General features: G+C 46.9%; 1 long non-coding RNA gene across 3 annotated transcripts in view; it reads left to right on the top strand.

Moving 5' to 3' along the window:
* Positions 1–19246, top strand: part of LOC121596050 — a 48841-nt gene extending 29595 nt beyond the window's left edge. Inside the window, exons 3-6 of one of the 3 annotated variants that reach the window (XR_006005240.1) lie at positions 77–149; positions 4085–4131; positions 5743–6375; positions 16926–19246. This is a non-coding gene — a long non-coding RNA (uncharacterized LOC121596050). Of the gene's footprint in view, positions 1–76; positions 150–4084; positions 4132–5738; positions 6376–16925 lie in introns of all 3 variants that reach the window. The other 2 variants (XR_006005238.1, XR_006005239.1) reach the window with 2 other exon arrangements.
* The last annotated feature ends 589 nt before the right edge of the window (positions 19247–19835 follow it).

Below are 19835 nucleotides of genomic sequence, written 5' to 3'. Positions count from 1 at the left end.
TTCTTGCAGTAAGCAAACACACCACATCTTACAACATCTAACCTTTGCTTTTTTTTTCTTTTTTGTCTATTTACAGATATGATAACAGAAGTATCGACCCTTCCAGACCAAGCTTAGAGTGTGTGTGTATTACACCATCCCGGCTAAAGGTAAATATGCCAGAATATGTCAAAAACCTCTAGACGCTCTCCCAGCTGGTTGCAAATTTTGCATTTCTCTGTGTGTCTGTGTGTCAATATTAGCGTACAAGAAAGCTGGTCTAGCTCTCCAGACAGTCATTCCCTTCTACGAGGGCATGTTCAAATATTGATCCTGCCAGCGACAAAGCACGCTCTTTATTCGTGTGCCGTGTGCATTGCTGCTGTTGCTGCTGCAACCATAGCAACCGCGGGAACACCTCCGCTGCCACAGTGTCTGCGGTGATGTGTCAAAGGGAAGATCCCGCTTGCATGTCGGTAAAGTCTGGAAACTTGTTTGATACACGACGGCTGATAAGAGTGCAAACGAGAATGCACTTCTGACGTGTGACAGATAAACAACCCGGCTAACCGAAATGTTATTCCGCCGCCATAAGTGTGAAGATGTGTACGACGACCTTGGTTTGGGTCGTTGGGTCCTGCTGCTCGTTTTTCGACACCCGCGGAACAACCAAACAAATGGCGAATGATCCGAAATTTGAGCCACGTTTCGTACGAACTCAACCCGCTGCTCGTCCACAAAATGAGGTCATCCAGTGGAGCAGTGGTGCTGCCATGGGATCGGTTACTTGTGGCGAATTCACCGTCAAGGAAGCTCTTTCCGAACAAGAGCTGAAATCGAGTGTGTGTGTGAAATATTACATTTTGGCACATCAATCAAACTGTGCCCCCAACGCGACGGGATGTCAGAGAGCAGGCGGTTTTATTGTTTTCTGGTGATATGATGCTGCCTGGAGGTAGTGTTTGTGCCAGAATACTGTGGCGCATGATCTCATCTTCACCCTCTTTAGATGTTCTTGGTTTCAGTTTCCTTCTAATGATTACTTAGAATGAAAAGCTGCTGCGAGATACAATATTCATCGTTTTAGAGTGTACTTGATGTATCATTTACTCGAAACCGGTTGATCATTTCCGTATCGATGGTTTATAGTTTTAAAATTCCATCCGCTTCTTCTGGAAGAGCCGTGGATGTATTATAACATACTGATTTGCTTGATTGCTTAATTATGGCTACTGATCGTACCATCGTCAAGGGTCCAGCAGTGACCTTGTGCATGATAAGTCCATCGTTCGAGGCTGTACTGCGAAGGGATCAAATTGCTACGTCGTTGTCGTCTCTCGTGTGGCTGGACCGTGTTGGTCATCGATAGCATCACCTTCGGTGGGGGTTTATGTCATGGCCATGGGATTCATTCGATACGCTTAGGGATTAAAGGGAGCCTACATGGGTAGATTTTTGGACCTTGTAAGAGGTCGTCTGAATGGATCGAAAGATGTGTGGCATTCGAAAGAAAGAGACAACCTTCAGACAAGGAGGATATCATGTTTCATCCACCAAAGTCTGAGGATCTTTTTGATTGCGCATGAACGGAAACCATGTGTGTTGTTGAACGTTGAACGGGAAACATCATCTGTCGTTCGATGGTTGATGAGAGCTTAATGCCGCTGCTGTGAATTGGCTGCAAGCAATTCACATTTTTCGACACTCTCGAAAATATTGCTGGGGCTTCGCTTAACGCCTCACGCCATGTGGACAACATTTGCGAAGCTCAGTCACTCAGTCATGGGAACTGAAAACAATGAGGTGCTGTCGGTTGCACATAGAGTGTACTACAGATGAATCTGTGATGCTGTTGTGACTAAACTAGATCTGCAGCTCACTCTCGCTTTCAAGGTAAGGCGCACCGAGAGGGTTTCTGTGTTTCGACGGAGGAGACCACCGGACCCGACATGGGCCTTTAACAATTCGACAATTAATTACACGTTCGTTGTCGCATCATACCCGTGTGCAATCCCCTGGCTGCGTAACGCTTGAGCCAATGCGCTATGGATGATGTCGTGTGCGGGGCTGTACCTTGTTAGGTTTGTCTTTGAGCGCGCACTGGTTTACGAAAAATTCCATTGTTCGGACAGTGGCAATTTATGCCTGAGAACCTGCTGGTGCCGTTGTACCCGACTCCTACCCTTTCATTGTGCATCGTGCGTCTTGGACAGTGTGAGTATTAATGACTGTTGGCTCTGTGCAAGGAAGCTACATCCAACACCACCGTGTTCCTCCGCCGCTTCCATATTGCACCACGGGCAACCGTTTTGTTGTTGCGTTATTGCCCATTTACCTAGGTGGCTGCGAACGGCACCGGCGGCTACATTTGACGGAATCTTCGTGATGCCGCGTGAGATTATCATTAGCACACCCCTTGGGCACGCGAGTTTATTTCTCACATGTGCACGTGTACCGGAGCCGCCGGTGGCAACAATCCGCCAATGGGTAGTGTGGGCTTCAAGCGAATGTGTACCTTGGATGCCCTTGCATTGAGACACTTGGCAATAACAGCTCGTTACACGGTGCAAGCGTCACTGGTGTTGCGTTTATCGCACGACTCTTAGAGGATTACAGCGTGTGTGCGCGAGACCAAATGTTCCAGCAAAGAACTTCGTCTCCGGATTACCCGATCTTACAGCCCACCCACGATCATCCCCCCAGGTCCACCGCTGGTTGCTGTGACAAAACGGCATCTGGTCGGCCAGAGACCCGGCGGGGAAGATTAATTTCTGACTGTCTATTGTTTTAGTGTCGTTGCGCGACGCAGTTTTCATTAACCTCGTTTCCCGCAGGGGAGGTAAACGTGATCGCACAGTGTACGACATTTTGGATTTCACAGAGCGGCAACGGCTGTGTTGCGAAAAAGGGAGCACGATGCCTAACCCCCGCGAGTTGTGAAGTGTCGGCGGGGTTGAAGAGCTGAAAGGTGTTTATTTTTTGTTGCCGTCTTTAGCATGTTTACCATACTTGCCATGCCGCCATCTCTCGGGTGGTGGCAGCTAAACACCAACTATAGCGGAGTGCGGTTTGCACACGGCCGTTTTCTTAACGGTGCAGCGCGTTGTAAAAAATGGTAATTTTAATTACATGGTGATTGAATGGCGCACTGTACGTGACAGAGAGGCTTCGGGGCGCGCGAAATTGCAGCAAACGAAGTGCGCATGCAAAGGGATGATTGTTTGCTTCTGGATGACTAATTTTTCATCACCAATTGCACCCTTGAATGAGACTTGTGTGCAAGCGCTACCCAACTGTAGATCACACGGGACACCCGCGTTCGCACTTCCTTTGTTACGAATAATGCCCACAATTTACCTGTGAGATCACGTGGCAGAATCTGGGAGCTTCTAGAAACTTGAATGCTTTCTGTACCCACTTCTAGACCCCTCCTTAACATATCGCACAAAGAAATGTCATGAACAACAGTCAATGATCCATGTGCCTCTCTTCGGAGGATCCGGTTGACATTGGAAGATAAACATGGACAGCAACAGCGCTCACCAGTTTTATTACAAATAGGTAGTAGTGGGCCAAGAATCTCTCCGGATTCAAGCAAGCAATCCCATTTCCCATAATGAGATTAAATCGAGCTAGAAAACAAATCGCCCAGTACACGAGGGTCACCGTCGGTTGATATAGGGCTCCCAACTCATTAATTCCTTCCGCATCCCCGGTTTGTTTGTTTGACTTACGGCGACACGCAGCTCGTTTCGCCCGCACTAACACCACTTTCAATGTCAAGTGAGGTGTCGATGACGCGATCCCAAGTATGGCGGCAAATATTGATCATTCCATGAATATTTATGTCCATAACGAATGTGGGCAACAGCAGCGGGAGTTGCACAGCTGGAAATGTTCCATTTCGGGAAAACGTAGTGTCATGTTGGGCCATTTTTGCAAAAACGGTGAACGAATTTGAAACTGTAGGAGTTAGCAAACTCTCAGTTTTCAATTTGACAGATCTGTGTATGGCGTTTAGGCGTTTGGGGCAGATCTATGACCCAGCTTCCGAGACACCCTGAAGTATGAGCATTAATGTGAATTCTTTCTCCTTTCTTTGCAGAATTATACCATGGTTTTATGACGTTGCTCATGATATTATTTTTCAAGGTAAGCTCTATTTGCCTCCTCCTTTACAGCTTCCGGCTTATTTAAATTGCTCTACGTATGAGCATTGAGCATACGGGGACTGTACGCGTATTTTGTTTCTGCGCATGTATACATTTAAATAGATTACCCTTTAAACTGACCGTTGCCCCTCACATAGACAAACGGCTTTTTACAACAGAGCACTTTCCATTTCAACTCTGTTTTTAAGATTACCTTTTGCCTAAGAACATTGCCCTAGCTAACGTCTACGTAACATGTAACCAGCTTAGCTCCACCATCATCCCAGTTCACGCAGATGAAAGGATGAATATTCATGTACACAGGCGCATTTTAATGGCAACACGTACGTTGCCGGCAGGACGACTCGCGCGGCTCCTGCAGCAGTGCCATCTGGTGGTCGCCTGGCTTCCCGAACCACCAAGATAAGTCTCGACGGCTGATTCTTCTCGATGATAATTAGATGATCATGCCCGGGATCGTGCAGGAATTTATTGTACTCGATCCGCGCACGTCGTTCTGCCTCTCAAGCCTTCGACACCGGTGGCTGAGGGTATCCGTCCTCGGCGCGGTGAGATGCCGATGATTTGTCACCTTCAATTTGTCATGCCACACGTCGCGCATTTATGTCGGTAGTGTCAGATTTCATTCTGCTTCCATGGACACACACACACACACACACACACACACACACACACACACACACACACACAGACACACACACACACACACACACACACACACACACACACAGACACACACACACACACACACATACGGACACTACTCAATTGCTTCTTCGATTGGGTGGACATGTTTGGTTGGGTCGTGTGGAGTTGCACATTCTGCATTCTGTTTATTTTATGAGCGAACGCACTTGCCATGAGGAGGACGTCCGTGCCAAGGTTCTCCGGTTGGATCGGAGTATTTCCCTATACGGTAGCACCACTGAGAGCTCGAGCAATGAAGAAAATGTGATCAAGTATTTCCGAAAATGCCAATCCGCACAACAGCGGCACGGAAAAATGCTGGCCTGCTCGTCAAAAGCAGACAACGTTCCACTTTCTCACAGATGGACATTTCACGATTTGAGTTCAAGGATCGGCCGCAATTCTGCGTGCGATGTGCGATGGAATCCAACGGTGTTATAGCTAGGCTGTGCACCGGACGTGTTGCTGTGGATGTGTCTTTATGGTTAGAAGTGTGCGATGCTGTTTTCATTAACCATGACATCGGAGCATCGCAAAGTTACCTTGGCAGTGCAAATTGCGGCTAATCGCACAAGGATCGACATCAATGTAAATAAAGTATAGTGATGCACGCGTTTGTTTTCAATCGAGGTGTGTTGTAAGCCTGTATTCTTGGCTACAAACAAGAGTACTCTGTTTGCTCTACTAATGTGTAGCAACTCATGATGCAACGTGAGTTTTTGTTTGATTATAATCATGAATATTGTTGCATATTGGGCACCAGAATTCCAATATCTCAAGACTTTCAAGACGCGTTGTAAATGTTCGGCTGTATATTTTTGATATTCCAATTAATTTTGTTGTTATCTCCAAACGACCATATCTCAGTCTCAAACTCATCTTGTTTCTTTATGCAAAAAGCCAGCTTACACTCGTGGAACAGCGTACGCGAAGCCAATGTCACAATGCGGGTGCTTTCGATACCTGTGGTACCGAACAGCCGCAATAAAGAAATTCGAACAAGCTGGACAACCATCTTGCAAAAGTTTTTTTGCGATCCCTCTTTGGATCCCTCTTCGCTGTGTCTTCTTTTCAATCGCCACAAGCTAAACGTCTTCGTTCGTCGCCCAACTTACCGTACAGGAGAGATGAGGCTCACGCGAAGGCTTCGAAAACGGCGCGAAAATGACTTCATCATTCATGATGACCGCGGTGCGGTGGTCAATGCGAAACAGATAAGTTATGAAATCACGCTCTCGCGAAAGGTATTAATTATGGAAAAGTCTAGCCTTTATTTCTATATAGTGATTTGATGCTGTTGGGGATGTTGTTTTTTCCTCCGTGTTTGTGGCGCTCGCAACGCTTATTTTGTTGGTTCCCGGGAAACAAATTGCATCCTTCGGTGTGGCGGTGGAGATGCTGCTACCGAAGGTCAACGACATTCGACACCATTGTCTGAAGGCGTGCTGAAGGTTTGCCAGCAAGCGAGCAAATACTGTTGGACTGGCTGAAACGCCCCGGATCTAGTGAAACCTTCCCAAAAACGGAACAATTGTGTGTAAGTGCATTAAGTTTTGCTAGTTTGCATTAAATGATGATGATGGCTTTAAGTGTGGATACTCACGGAGCGCATGCATAGATCCTTAGACAACTTTGAGTCTTTGGAATTTTAAGCCAGCCACTGTGTGTTTTCATAGTTTCTGCTACTTGGCGTAACGTCCGACGCAGACATGCAGGCCTATATAGACTTTCGAGACTTAATAAGTATCACGCAGTCGGATAGTTAGTGCTTACTACGGGGGACGGTCCATTCTAGACTTGAATCCACGACGGATATGTTGTTACGCGTGGACGTGCACGTTGTTAAAATCGTGTGAGTTGACGACTGTACCACGGGACTGTCCTTCATTTTTATAATTAAATTTCAGACATTGGGATCACACCTGTTCTTGGTTTGGTCCTCAACTTTGAACTTCCAATAATCAACCTCCTAAACTTCGCGCAATGCGTTCTCATGTAAGCAATAGTAAAAGCAATCAATCGGGGTGGATTCTTGTCTTGTTGTGGTGTGGTGTGGAGGGTGGCAGAAAATTGTGGTGTTGTTGTAATTGGAAATTGCCATCTAAAATGTCAAATCTCTGCTTGCCGACACTTGCCTTGCTCAGTCACAGTTCGCAAGCCCTCTATTAAAGCCTTCGATGTATCGGGGTGGAAAATTTAGGGGTGGAGTAGGCGGTTGCATGTGTGACCGTGCGTGCATTGGTGCGTGCATGCGTCCGTAGTCGATTAGTGTCTAACGCGCCGCCAGTGCGCCATACGCTCACGCCACTAACGGTTATGAATTTATGCTGTCCGTATGCGCTCAAGGTTACCACCGTCAGATTATGACGTAATCAACTAATTTCCTTTCTAACGCAAGGAAGCCTTCTTCTGGCCCCTCTCCTTTCGTGCCCTAAGATCATGTTTGCAACCGGGTGCTCGTCTAAACACTGCCGTGACCCGTACTTTAGCTTTTAAGCATTTACATTCGTGTACGGTTATTGGTGACCGCTAGATGCGGATTCAGACCCTCCTGACGTGTTTAGCGTGTGCAACCTTTAAGGGGCGTAATACGGGAAGCTAACTGTAACCCGCAGGGCTTCTAGGTGGGCCCCGCGTGCTGCAAGCATTGATTTATGGTCCATTCCAGGTGCCGGTTTAGACGGTGTTGCATTAGCGAAAAAATAAAACTATATGTGTACTGCTTAAATATGCGGGAAAAAGGGCGTCCTCTTCACTAAACAAATGCATAGCGAGAGCGAAGGAGACTTGGGGCAATGAAGTTTGCAAAGAACCTCTGAAACAGTGGAAGGCACGCAGAAACATTCACATTTTTTTGCCTTAGTTACGGTATTATTTCGTTTCGTCACGGATAGCAGTATATGCATTCGCGATGCTGAGAGTGAGTTGTAAAACGGTTTATGAACCCATTCGCAGCCCTCGACAGATGTGACGACCTAATGCTACAACACAAACGCGCGTGCACGCCGGTATCAGAATAATCCGTTAGATTTTCTTTATTTATGACGAATCTTTACAAACACAATTCACAAAAAGCGGCAAAGCTCTAAAACAACCATCAAACGGTACTAATCGTGCAAGAATCGGTGGAATATCTCAGCGTTAATTATTGGAGGTGAAATTTCGCGGATCATCGATCTTCGACGATGTTCTTCGGGGGTCCCTTTTTCATTAGGAATTAATTGTGTGCGGGGCTTTTTTTTGGGACGTGAACTTTGCGAGATAATTTTCAACTAACAAACGTAGAACTTTTCCGCGCCCCATAGAGTGCTAATAAGTTGAGTCACTAACGATCAGAATTTCGTTCGGGTCCCGCCGATTGGGGTCCGTTGATTGGGTGCTTTCGTGTTAGAATGGAATTTTGGCCATTTCGCGTCTCAAACGGGAATTTTAGCTGAATCAACGCGAAACGCGCTCACTGAATCTTTCGGATCAATCTTGTTAGCGAAATGTTCCCAATCACCGCAGCGTAGAAGATTATTGCAGCGGCTAGATCCTGTTAAAGCTCTATGAACAACACCTATCTTAAGATATATAGCAAAAAAACGTAAAAATATCGTGGACACAGTTGCGTTCCAACCCAACACGATCAACGAAAAGACCTTGAGCGCGGTTCTGCGCATTGCCCGTGTCTCGAAGTCCATCGAACGAAAGTAGAGAGCCCGTAGGGGCGCGATGTGTTTTATGGCTATCATAAAGAAGATTTCAAACCGCAACCACGATCCGAACACTCCCTTGGACGCAATGGAATAAAACACCTTTGGCAGGCTGACGAATCGGGGCCAACGATCAGGCCCGGCAGGAGATCGAATCACGGGCACCACCGGCAGGCATTGTATGCAGATCTACCTCGGGTCCCCGTTTGCTCTGTTTTGCTGTGCAGTGCTAAGGGCAAGCAATCGGTTTCGGCCTCCAAGTGTTGAAGCTTGCTTTTTTTTGCGCCACATTGACCACACCCGGAGGCGAATTGGGACGCGCTTCTCGTAAGGGGTCACGCTTCTTTTCGGGAGTCTCTCTATAGCCCCTAGAGTGGGGAACGCTCTTACATAATTCATAGGACATGTCACAGTTTGCCCCACCGCAGCACTCGGTGTATGGTGCATTCTGGCATCCGGTATCCTTAGCAATGGTGGGTTGACGGTTAACACTCTTTTTTTTTCACTTTCTACCGTAATTGTTTGTTTGGGTGTGTGGATTGTTGTTGCTTTGTTTAACCTCTTGGCGTTCGTGATGACACGGTGGTTTCGAGAGACGAGAGTTTTCTTGGTCTATGATCCACTGCTTCCTAGCTCTGTGGGCTTCTCCGACAAACAAACGCACAGCCTTTGGGTTTGTTGCAAGGTCATGTGAAAATAAGCATGTTTTTTTTTGTTGGTGTTCGTTGCTGTTTGCTTTGCAAAAAAGAGAGGGAGGGAGCGTTATGGTTGTGACCAGCTGTCACATTAAATTTATTAATGGTCCTTTCGTAGACATTACGCGTGTGTTGCTGTTGGGAAGGTTTTGTAAGGTGACCCAAGACATCGAATGGCTGCGAACACATTGCTTGTTCGCTGGCTGTGTTATGTTAAAGATGGTTTGCAAAAGTGTCTGCGATCGTGTTGAAACTCAAAAACAAAAAGGTATAACTTCTTATGCCAGTCGGACAATGCACTGCAAAAAACAACGGTTACAGGAAATGACCAAATGGCTCTTTTTTTTAAGTATTTATACATTGCATCCTGTTCCACATATACTCGTTATTCCGTCCAATAACTTTCTACCAATTCTTCACATTTCGTGTCTCGGAAAAGACATTCTTCCATACGCAAAAGTTTGCAATCGCAAGTTTCTGTTCCTTCAATCTCTTTTTGCTTTTTTTAACAACTATTTTCCTACAGCTACATTCTTCATTGAAGTGCACGGCATACAATTGCCCTCGTTGAACGGCATACATTGTATGGTGGACAAACGCCTCGGGCAAGGTCCGATGCCAACCGGTCATCCTTCCATCCCAGAGGCCCCGGACGGTTCTGCCCACTTGCGCAGTGTCAATGCCAGTGGTTCGCCGCGTCATCATTAAGCGGTAACTCTCCCGGGGCAAATATTGACAAAGTGTGGCCCTGCCTGTCTTCTCCTCTCGCGACGTATCTTGGCTGCGCTCTTAAGAACTTTGCACGCATACCCTCTGCCTTGTTCCACCACACCCAGTTCGCTTCCGCTGGTTCCGAAATATGAAAAATGACACTTTCAATTGCTTATCTATTCACTAGCGCAACGGAAAACTGTGCATCAAGCCGTGCCGTGGGTATGAGATGTGTAGGGGGGGGGGGCGAAATGCTAGAGATAAAACACTTTCCAGTGTGTGAGGTACACGCGCAAGCAAAGATAGCGACATAAAAAATGGCCGAGAATGATGTACGTTCTCGGCTGGGAGCTGCGTTTCTAACCTGTTCCCGTTCTAACAGATAGCGATGGATGGTGTGCAAGAACCACGCACCCAACAGGCCGCGCCATCATTAGCATGCAGCGGCCTGAAGTGGCCTGGAGAGTTGTTCGAGACGCGACGACTTCTCGACGCACCGCAACGTCTCGAGGGAACGATTGAAGCGCATTTTCCACCTCAAAGAACTCATGCGAATTGTTGGCCGATGGCACAGCTCGTCTTCGTCAGCATTTCAATGCCGATAGGTGCAGGGCGCAGCAACAACACTAGCCTCGCCAGAGCTGGTCCGACGCTCTTGCCCTCCTGTCCGTGCTATCCTTATTTCCTACAGAGAACGCTGGGGGAAGCTTTTGTAGAAATGTATAAATTATATGCCCACCGTCTTTCGGTTTGGGCTATTAATCTCGCACTAGACGCGCATGGGGTGACTAGCCTCGGGTATAGCCCCGGCATTGAATATACTTACAAGGGCTCATTATTTTTTCCACACATTTCAAAAGTGAGTACTTTTATCAAAGTAATACATTTTAATCTCGCCTTTGCATATTGCGAGTTCTGTTCCATAGGCCCTTTCGTCAGTGTTCGCTTTCAACGACCTGTTGCGCCAACTGGGAAATATAAATCCATCAAAGACTTGAAATTTGCTGGCGTCGTTATCGTGGCTGAAACGGCATAATTTTCATTCTAACACCGCCTCTGTTTCTCATTAGTAGCCAAAGGACAATTCTGTGGTGGGGCATCTTCGTACCACGCCTCGGGCAAAGTTTGCTAACCCTTCTTAGCATGTAATTAGTCGCTCTTAGAATTCGCAAACCGGACAGATTCGAGATCTTGGGAGGTAAACACTGATGTTTTCTCGAGTATTTTATGATGATGCTAATTGGCACTGATGATCATTCTGATGAACTGCAACGGTCATTTCAGATCTTTTATCATGAATAATTCCCTGAGGTGGAAGATAGATGGTTTGATGCAAAAGAGACGTTGTCTTTAAAAAATCCACATCTGGATGATGTTTTTTACAATGTAAACGCTCACTAATTCGTTTATCTTATGTCAAAGATATTACATATCGAACCATTGCTGCGGTACTTTTTTTTAAATCTCGGCAAACCGAACCAGTAACCAAAGGCACTTCCGTTTGTCTATTGTGAAAAATGAATTTTATTTTTTGTCAGTCATATATGTTATCTTTGTCCGCCACGTATGCGTTTAGTTTGTACTTTTTTCGTTTCCACTCTACAGCATGCCACCAGTAAAACAACAAATTAATGCCTAAACCGTACAGATCCCAGCACGATCAATCATTCTGGGGTGCCTTTGGCATTATTTAAATTGAACAAGTTTCACCGGATCCGGCAATCGGACCGAGCCATCAATACAAATATAAAAATATACGCCAAGGTCGCGTTTGGATACCAAACCTACCAGCGTCACTACCATTCCATCTCGGTCGGTCAGCAAAATACAGGAAGGCACCCGGGTTGATCAGTTGACATTTGCCGCACGATTGCATCCAGCCGCCTACTTTCGCGCCCTTGTTGCTGCCTCCATTACCATCCACTGAAACAAACACATGCACACATACACACACAAAAGTCACAGGATGTCGCATAAAAGCAAAGCTCCAGTCTCCATTCCCCCCCACAACACCACGGATGGTCCACCGGTCGGCGAAAATCATTTATAACACACATACGGCGCAGCCATAAAATGCCACCGACCGCGACCACGGATCGGCTAACGGTTTCCGGAGTTATCGCATAAGTCGCGGTTTCGCGGACAGTCCTTCTAAAAATGGTCCCATAAAATGCTGCTGCCTGCCAGGGCAGTGCTGCCGGAATGCACGAAAAGCCAGCCCAAACCGCAATCAGTCGTTTGCGCCGCCGCTGCCACTACTCAGCGGTAGAAATGGCTTTGAGTATTCGCTTTGATTTTATTTTACTACCTAGCTTAGCTCAACTCGCCAGACCTCGCCGCCGCACTGGCTGGCGTATGGGGCAGAGAATGCGTCTGACCACAACAGGCGCATAAAATGCATTTGCGTAAAAACCGCATCCCGCACTCCATAGCGCGACTCGGTCGGCTTCTCTTGCTCGCGAGAGTGATGTTCTGTGGCGGTAAAACAGGCAGATTATTATTGTTTGCCCGATTGTCTACCCACGTCGGGCTCGCAAGATCATTCGCAAAACCCGCACGAAAGAGATCTAACGGAACCCGAACACCCGACGGCGGGGAGATTTCGCAGTAAGGATGCAAAATGTTCATCTTCAAATTTATGGACAACCACGATTCTTTCGATATTAATTATCGGATCGGTCGCTTGGTTTCATTTCTTTGTGCATTTTTCTGAGCGGTAACTTCAGAAGTCACATGCCATCGCCAGCACATCTGGTCAACACTTCAAGTTGTCCACTACCAAATGAAGAAGTTTCGACTTATATGACACTTCACAGCCATGAATGCTTGTTGCGTGTTGGTTGGTTGGTTGGTTGGATGACCACTTGGTTGGATGACCGGATAGAGGCCAATGTCGGTGGAGTGATGCTGCTCCTATAATTTTGTCTCCTTGCCAGCGGAGAGGTGGCGTATAATTGAAAACGAAAACCTTGTCGCCTACGCCGTGGACGCTGTCCCGGGGTAATTGGTGGTCAATTCGTTACGTATTCGGTATATTGATTATAACCATCCGGAACCAACACACCGGGAATGAAGTGTGTGGCTATATGCGCTACCTCTAGCGCGAAATGGTTTCGTTTTCGAGAGTCTCTTACACACCTCAGGCTTTGCATAAGCAGCTACTTTTTGAGCTTCTTAACCGGTCACCAGAATCGAAGGAACGTGCGGGTTACTTCCCATCACGAGCAGCCGAATGGCATTGCAAGGGCGGATGTTTACGCTGTGGTTGCAAGTCATCCAATTGGAGGAGTTAAGTTAGCGGACGGGTGTAGTGGGTTTTGTGGCAAAAAGTCGCCACAATTTATGACTGTTGTTGCAGGGCTGGAATTGGAACTTTGCTTTGGATGGAGGACATCGTGTGGGAGGATGTTCGGTCCTTGGAGAATCATTGTCAGGATTACAGGAATAACAACTAGATGTAAAAAATGCCCTGTACAGAAAACGTAAAGACACTTTTGCAACAGATTTGCGTCATGAACAGAGCATGCATTCCGGTTTTTGGACACTTTTGTATGTGTTTTTGAGCGAATAAAATACCTTGTTTACGGTGAGATTGTTTTCATTTCAGGTATCGTTTAGTGCAACACAGAGTGGTTGAAGTTGTAGTGGCTCTCTTTAGTACATTCCAAAAATTGTGGATTATTGATATTTGTCCTTCGCATTTACCAGCCATAGCAAAAGTGATGTCAAGATAATGAACTAATCCCGGCCATGCAACCCCTGGTCGTTTTTCCTGACTGAATTACTATAAGGAACTAATCCTTTAATAGATTTATTTCCTAATGAACTAGAAATATGGACATCGGTGGTATTAGAAAAAGCTTGCTGTAAACAAATTGATTCCACCCGCACATGACATTGGCTGTAGCATGTCTTTAATGAAGAACTAATCCCCTTAATAGACAGTGACATTTCAAGGGCAAGCCATCCTTCGGAAGAGTTCTTTTTTTTTTCAAACCTCCACTCAAATGCAACGATTTACAACGGTATAATCCTCTCGTTGAAGTCGTCACTACCACCAGACTTGTAAAGTCGGCCCGGCGCGATAAATCCCGCATACCTTGATGACAGGCGGACCACATATTAGCGATACTAATCGCCGACTGGCCAACCACATTGGGCAGCTGAAAACCGGCTTATCATAAACAAAGGCACCCTCCTACAAGAAACTGCCAGCCGCTGCTACCGGAGAAGAGTGGTCCTGATTATATCACCACCGGATTACTACTACCGTTTGTCTTTTCGTTGGTTGACCGATGGTCGCCCACCAATGCTCGCCGTACCCCTGCTGGGGTGGCTGTACTCCGGGCCGTTGTACGGGCATCATCAAGACGTTCCATATTCTGTATGCGGTAGCCGTTTGCGGCATAACGTAATCTGCTATTAATTATCATTCATCTCGTGCTTGCCGCTGACCACCACGGACCGTGTACGGACGGAGAGTGAAGGTTTAATAAAGGTACACGAACATCTTTGTCGATCTCTTCAGTTACCGCAGGGTCATGCATACACTGCTCCAGTGGCGATCAATTGTTTCCCTCGCAGTTAGCACAATAAGCACCCCAGAATGCCGAATGTGAGTAAAAAATAGTGTGTCCTGCCAAAAAAGGGCAATCGAAGCCAAAGAGGACAAGACAACGATTTCGACGCGACGGTATGGCACGGCACGGGCATCTTCTCGAGTTTGGCGAACGCCCGAGTACCGCCTGTTGACGGCATTCTTCGCCGCGTGCGTAGGAGGACACCCGGTGGACGTAACGAATGGCTTCTTGAGGCGTAGGAGCAGCCGTTATTGCAGCCAGCGTATTTACTACCTGTGCACGAATCAATGCGGAAACTGCTGACCCGCACGACTGCCTATTGGATAGATTCCTGGGGAGGTACGCTACGCTTTGCCCCTTATAAGAGCGCCTCCTAACCTTTCTATGCCTCCTTTCTTTGCAATCAAGGCCGGTTGGAGGAGTTCTTGCTGTTGCTGTAAAATGCGTGACGCTCGCTGAAGGAGGTTTGCTTTCGCTTTCATGGAAATAGCACGCTCCCGGATTGCTTCCTGGTTTCATATTCCTGCAAGCTAGCCATCGTACGCACACACGCGCTCTGTAGGCTTGGTTGACTGCGAAAGTGAGTGATCTTCGGTCGTTTCGTTGGATATCTGAAAGGATCGTGAACGATACCGATCGCGTGCCATACAACCATTTAACATTTCTCGCGCGCATGATAGACGACTCGGACAGGGTGGCGAGCGAAAGATAAATCCATCTCGCGCTGACGGCGCCAACCAGCTGTGACGTTTATGCATTCATAAAGCATAATTAGCCCGGACGGTGCTGCTGCTGCTGTCATCCAGGCCTGCGTCCGAAAGCGCCAGTCGTTCTCTGCGTCTAGCTGTGATTATGCAGCGTTCGATATGCGTTATGCTTCTGCGCATTTGTTTTTTGCTTCCAGTGGCTTGATCCGTACCGACAATTGAGGTCGCCTTACAAACGCCGACGTGATTTCACTTCCGTTCACTTCCACGCCACACGGTGGCGGCAACTTCTACGCTGCATGTGGACCGAGACCTAAACCGTGCGTCACTTGCATACTCAGTGGCAGTTTGGGGTGGCCAGTTAGCTACGATGATGTGCGCACACCACCGTGTGTGACGAAGCCCTCAAGTCTGGCCAATGTTTTTACTGCCTTTAAAACTTTCTCTTCATCAGGCCAAGTCGGCTCATCCAACAGCGCGTAGTGTTAAACGGAGTAGAACCAAATGGTACGATGTTCTTTTTTTACTGACCAAAAAGGGTAACCACTACAGCGGCGCGCATCTGATCGTACAAATCGTCCAAGGGCTTAACTGTGATGGAGCTACGTTTCTGTTTGTTTGTTTTCCGTTTTTTGTTTTTTTTTTTTTTGCTCGGTTGACCTAGTGCACCAACAAATTGAAGGTTACCTTCGTGGGTAACTCTTCAAAAAGCGAGTAATTCTTCTTGACGATCATATTGGGCAGCGACTATGAAGTATGTGAGCTTAGCTGTGAACCTTAACCTCACGATTCTGCGAGCAACGGTTTCAAGGTCGTCGATCTCAATGATTTGTGTAAGCAAGATTAATATGGTAATTTGGAGTTAAATTACCATCCAGGAACGAGAGGAGCAAAAAACGAACCATAAGCGGGGTCAGACGATGGGCAAAGATTGTCCTGTCTTCGGTATATCATACCCACAACTAGCTGTTAACATGTTCGCCCGGTCAAATGTCTGCTCGGCGCGCGCGCGCTCGTTTACACGGGCGCCAATTCTTAACGACCTAAAGAGACGCGGTGGTCGCGGGCACGTGAGCTCAAGAAGTACTTCAGGAGAACTGAAATTGCTGAAGGTTAGAGGAAGTTTCTGGTACTTTTGACGAAGGCTCTCTACACAAACGTCCGTTTTTGATGGAGCCTTTGTTTTCTTGTCACCCGTGTCCGCTGCCTCTACTGCTACTACTACACGTCTTTAACTTGCTCTGAAGGTCACCGACATAGTAAGATCGCCCTGCGCAAACACAAACGGGGAAGGGTTACCCGAACCCCCATCACCGGGAGGCTGTGTTATGTAAATCGATGTTAAACATTTTTATTTGTTTCTTGCACCGACTCACCACCGATTACGACTACGCCGATGACGCCGACGGTCCGGACAAGTGCGTCCGGCGCGACTCTCGACCGGTCAGCATTACTTCCGCCGCTGCCAACGATTGCCGGGACAGGCGGGCACGGGGACATATTCTCACCGATCGTTTACGTTGTAATTAAATCGCAACTAAACTTTGTGTCTTCAGGCGTTACATCCGTGTCATGGTGGTGTCCTTGGGGTGTGTCAGCAGTGCTTACAGCTAGCTTGTGCTTTATTGTTTTCCTGACGCAGAGTATTGTTTTGTACACAAAGTAGTAATTTATTTATCTGATTTCTATTTCATTACAGGTAAAGTTGCTGAGCAGAACGGAAAGATTTAAGTTCACTTTGCTAGTAAGGTTGAACAATCTTGATCTTAATAACAGCGAGTGCAAGATGTGGTTTTAAATGTGAACTCTTTGAAGGTTTAACGAAAATCGAGGCTTCGGAACTATAATTTGCATTAATTTCCTTAAAATGAAGAATCATCAATGGGGAATGTATAACGAGCGGTTTAGGAGCATCAGTGCTATTGTGGCATTGTTGTGTTGGGACCTTTTTTCGGCCAACCAATCTCAGAATAATGTGCATGAAACAAACACCCTCCACAGCATCGCACTTTGTCTCAAGGGTGACTCCCACGATCATGTTGCAAGCACACGTCCCAAAAGCTCACACACATGGAGCGCAGTGAACAAGCGGGCGGTGTTCGCTATCAATCACCCTAGCGAGAAGGGCACGAGAAACAACCATTTTCTACATAATACGCTACGTTAGTGCTACGGTGGTAGCCACTTGCTCTTGCGATGTCAACAAGCCAAACACCAGCTCTCGGTTGCAGTTGGCAACAGTTCACGTCTGTCGAGTCAACAAAAAAAGTATTCAGCAAAAAAACACACACATAGTAAACGCTAAGTGGCTGCACACAAATGATCCGGCGAAAAGAATAGGCAAATCAGCGGGCTGTGACATTGCCGTGCCAGGCGATTGTCTAATAATAATGTAAAAAAACGGGGAGCGAAGGTGATCGATTAACCGTTGATCAGGGGGAAATAGGTGGGTTACTCCCCGTGCAGTGTACTGCTTTAACGTACCGATGAAGCAAAGATACTTACTTAAAGCGTATCGCAAATTGCATAATTTATTCCGCCCACTCTTGCATCTGACCAGTGTCGGATGGAAGTAAGTGATTTGGGTTGCTCTCTGTGCCTTGGCGTACAGTGGACAATTGACATTTTAGCGTACAGGGCATAAGGCTGCGACAACTTGCACATATACGCCACAAAACGTGGTAAAGTGTTTGACAATCGGAGAATGGAAATCGTTCGACATGTTTATTGTCGTATTATTCGGTAGCGCGTTTTGGGAAGAAAAAGCGTCACAGCATAATTTACTGTCCGCTGCTGCTGGAGTTACGAGAGAGTTACAATCGCGTCAGCATAATGGGCACACTGATTAAACAGACACATCAAATTGAGTGGCATGGTGACATATTTAGTTTCACTTACGTTCGCTCGATACATTCCAGAGCGCTATTACGATATAGCCTTTGGTATACCCTAGCATTTCCATGCGTTGGAGACTTAATTCAGAGAATGTGGCAGGGCAATCTTCCCCAATTCCAATTAGCACCTCCAACTGGATGCTGCGCATTGGATTGTGGGGCTATTATGCAAAGATAACGCGCAAAGTTAACCTACCCAGGGTGGCACCCCGTTCCCTGTGATGACGACCGTAATTTGTCCAACTACTCCCGCCACCGTCTTCGATGAAGCCCCTGGGGGCACTGTACACCCGGCACGCAATGCTACAACCCGGCCGTTCGCCTTTGCTGCCCAACGAACCGGTAGGAAGCTTGTCATAATAATTGACCAAGATTACGATCCAGCGCGCAGTAGTGGCCACAAAATCCCGTTTGGCAAATCGGACGCACGGGCTCGATGAAAATCGACAAAAAATTCGAACGCCTATTTAACGGCGACGGGGCCTGGTGGTGTACTGCCGTATGATGCAATAAGGCGTATGTTAAATGAGAAGCTAAATCTGGGACGGCAGTCGGCGAAGGGACCGTTGAAGGGGATATATCAACCCTCCCCGCTTCATCCCGTGTGCCGCCCTGTCGATTATTTGCTGCTCCAGGGCGTATCCAGAGGTTCGCTTTCTCGTCGCCAAGCTGACGTTTTCCTCTTGATCTCTTGCTGTCAGGGCACGGTGGTTTTCGGCTTGATATCGATCGATCGTAGTCGATCGAACGACAAGATAGTGTATGAGATAATCAGATCATACGGATCTCGAATTTGTTTGTGTGTTGATCAGCTAGTCACTGAAAGTATTTTGTACGTAAGAGGCAAAAATTAACTCGCTGTCACAACAAAGCAAGAGCTGGATGATAAATTGCGCCCGTAGCAGTTACAGCTCACTCTTAAGGTCAAAGCTAACGGCACACTTTGTTTGGAAAAGTTTTGTTGGAGCTTATCCTACCAATCGGTGCGTTTGGACAACAACCGAGAGACGGGGAACATATCGAGCAACGTTTGGATGAGATAATCAGTTATCAAAATAAGCCAGAGGAATACATAAATAGCTAGAGTTATTCTTAGAATTCGTAGTTTTAAATAATAGTTTCATAGTTAATCAGACTATCGTCAGACTTGCCAGGCTTGTGACAAAAGATTCTCAATGAGTTTCTTAAGGAGTCCCCAGACCCAGATCCAAGAAAATATATGCGATTCCGAACTATCTGGGGACCAAACGAGATAAAACCAAGATGTTTATGGATCTCCTTTCACAAGCTAACCTCAAAATTGCCCATTAAATTCCAAATTCGCACTGGGCAAAATTCATTCTCACATGAATAAACCATCATTCCAGCGTCGGAACTTAGCCTATTACAATGTTGCCACCGTCCTGGGCAAGTTCTTTCTGCGCGCAGTACAGTGAGTGTCACTTCATTTGAATAACCGGCGCAGAAATCGATCCCAGAGAAACTGCGCTGGTAAGACACTCCATCCATTGATTTACTACATTCCATTTCCTGGCACAAAGCGCGTCCGTCACTGATCTCGAGTTAACTTCCCAATGGGGTAGGCCAGCCAATGACCTGCGGGCGCGGACCGTCTGGTTGCACATTTCCCGAGCCCTGCGAGCTCTTGGAATGGTCTCTGGGAAAGGAGGCAACACAAAGCGGGCGTCTGGAAGGATTCATCATGTAAAATTCTT

The sequence above is a fragment of the Anopheles merus genome, chromosome 3R, assembly GCF_017562075.2.
Source record: "Anopheles merus strain MAF chromosome 3R, AmerM5.1, whole genome shotgun sequence".
Classification (NCBI taxonomy): domain Eukaryota; kingdom Metazoa; phylum Arthropoda; class Insecta; order Diptera; family Culicidae; genus Anopheles; species Anopheles merus.
The sequence above is the reverse complement of the archived record's forward strand: the minus strand, read 5'-3'. Positions and strand labels throughout refer to the sequence as shown.